Source organism: Bombina bombina, chromosome 3 (genome assembly GCF_027579735.1).
Source record: "Bombina bombina isolate aBomBom1 chromosome 3, aBomBom1.pri, whole genome shotgun sequence".
Lineage (NCBI taxonomy): Eukaryota > Metazoa > Chordata > Amphibia > Anura > Bombinatoridae > Bombina > Bombina bombina.
Window position 1 is genome coordinate 223,940,431 of NC_069501.1, and position 2,644 is coordinate 223,943,074.

At 33.2% G+C, this 2,644-nt stretch overlaps 1 protein-coding gene across 2 annotated transcripts in view; it reads left to right on the forward strand.

Moving 5' to 3' along the window:
- MYO18A (myosin XVIIIA) overlaps nt 1–1,688 on the forward strand; it is a 527,256-nt gene extending 525,568 nt beyond the window's left edge. For both annotated transcript variants that reach the window (XM_053706173.1, XM_053706175.1), the window contains one exon: nt 1–1,688. This exon is cut by the window's left edge and continues 316 nt beyond it. The gene's annotated coding sequence lies outside the window, so the exon portion shown is untranslated.
- Nucleotides 1,689–2,644: the final 956 nt, after the last annotated feature.

Below are 2,644 nucleotides of genomic sequence, written 5' to 3' on the forward strand. Positions count from 1 at the left end.
ATACCTTGCAATCGTACTGCATGGGCTACATGCTGCATTAAAGGTTGAAAGCAGCTTTCACCTGAGTGTCTTCATGTGTGTTTCATGCTTGATGGTTGGTTGGATATAGGGAACATGATAAATGGATATTTTATTACCCCAATATAAATCCCCTATTTTCTTGTTTATTAACTTTCTTTCTTAACTATTGGAAAATTGAACTCCACTATGAGTTTCTTTGTTGGACTATAATGTAAAATTTCTCCCTTTGTAAATACTTTGAGTGTAAGCTCCCATCACCTGGTACACCACAGAAATGCTACTTGTGAGACTTTCATAAAGCCAAAATAGCTGAAACAAGGCTATGCTGCCTATAACTGAAAGGTGCCTTTTATTCCTTGTTTGTGTTTCAACTCTTTATTGTGGAAGACCACTTTATCTTTCTGCAAACTTTTAGGTTGATTGATATATTTGTGTATTATGTACATACTATAGTTATTCCTAATAAGTAATAATTAAAAAAATAAATGGTAACACAACAGAGATCACTCAGGCTGGATCTGATGGGATCTGATGCTGTCCATGATAAGAAAAGGATGATTCAAAGGTTAATGGTAAGAGGGCAGTGTAATGTCATATCCAATGGGCAAATGTAGCATGAGGTCTTATCCTCAGATCTTTTTAAGTTCTTCCAGGTCCTGCAATAGAGTTGCTTTCCTTGGGCAGCAATAGGGCTACTACCAAATCTAACAGGTAGCATTATCGGTAAACAGATATAGAAGATATAGAATAATCCAGCTCCACATACAGTCCACATACAGTATATACTAACAAGTATTTTACCGTTATTCATAGAGATGGCTAGAAAGCTCTTAGATATTTAAAGGTTTAGAGATTAGTCATATTTCCTGCTTTTAGTTAGATCTGTTGGTTGTATTGTACATTCGTTCTTGGGCAAGTTCAATAGAATTCTAATTCAGTATTTTAACTCTTTGCACAGCTTAAAGTTGGGCAACACTTGAATGCTCTTTTAACGTTAAAATATAGGAACTTATATCAAAATATCCCAGAAGACTTGTTGCAATGAAGTGTAATGCATCTTCAATGGAATGAGCTGTATCATGTTGATTCTTTGTACAGGATCTGGTAAATTCCCCTTGTCATTCATTATGTTTGCTCTCTGCTCCTTTGTTTTGTTAATGTTACTAGTCATCCTGTAGACTGTGCAATAAAACCCAGTGGGATGTTTTGTCAAATACGACAAAACAGTTCAAATGCAATCTTCTACCCACGTTAAATATTGTAAAATATTATTGTTAATTATATCTAACTTTATTACTTGTCTGTGTCTGACTCCAATAGGTGAAGGGATTTTTTTTATGTTTTTTTATATATTTAATCTGTTCTGTTGCTCAGGACATAATTATGTCCCATTTAATAATCTGAGAATTTGCTGGAATCTGCTTCTCAGAAGAGTTATGAGTTTTAGGAAATTAAATTAATTCTACTGCAGACCCACACAGTCTCCAATAGGAGTCCCAAAATGTTGCATCTAGAAATAATCCGAGAAAACTTGTGCTAGGCAAGCACGTTTCTCTTGCAGAAGTGGTAGAGGTTTTATGTCACCATACATTGGATGTGCTTGATTTGAATGCAGCTTTTTATATGAATTGTGTGGATGGTTAAATAAAAAGAAAGATTGGCCTGAACATTCTCTGTCTTTAATACTCATTTGTTCCATAAGCACATTCTTATACAATGCATGTTCACTCTATTAATTGTCTTTTCATTCCCACACTATACTCTTTAAAGGGAAGTGGCTTAAAGAGAACCCTCTCTGGGAGCCATATTGTTTATTAATTGTCTAAATATAGAAATTTCATGTGTTGATATTATTCATTATTATGGAAAGGTTATTGGTGCGCAAATCTTACCCCTGCATAAACACTACCCTGTTCCCAAAAAAGTACAGTGTAAGAAGATATTATTAGTAGAAAAGTTGTGGGAATGCGCATAAACAGCACGGGGATAAATGTGAATTGTTTATTTGAGCAAAAATAGGTTAGTTTAGTATGTTTCTTCTAAATAAGATATATTAATTTTAACTATAGTGATCGATGTTGACTAAGCTTATTTGGTGTAAATGCTATATAGCTTAATTATAAGATGCTATAGAATAAAAATCAAAAAACAAGAATTCAGATTGGCATTGCTGTTAGCAAGACTTGTATGGATAATTGGACCTAAAAAGTCCTACGTACTATTTGATCCAAGTTAAAGCTGGATCTTAACTAGTGATACGTTTGTAACAAAAAAGTATCCTGCACTAAGTATTTATAGGCTGGATTGAATGCGGTATAGCTGTATCAATAGATTGCACTATATTGTACTTTCTAGATTGAAATATATACCATAAAATAATACAGAGTGAAAAATAATGCGGTGTAGCTGTATCGATAGATTTGCACTATATTGTACTTTCTAAATTGAAATATATACCATAAAATAATACAGAGTGAAAAATAAACACCAATCTTAGGCAAATATATTAATACAATTTATTGCACCTATACTTTGAAAACATATAAATAAAACCCTGTGGTGACCGGTCACTGAGTAAAAAACGTATGGTTAAAAATCGATAAAAGTCTTGGAATGATTTTGA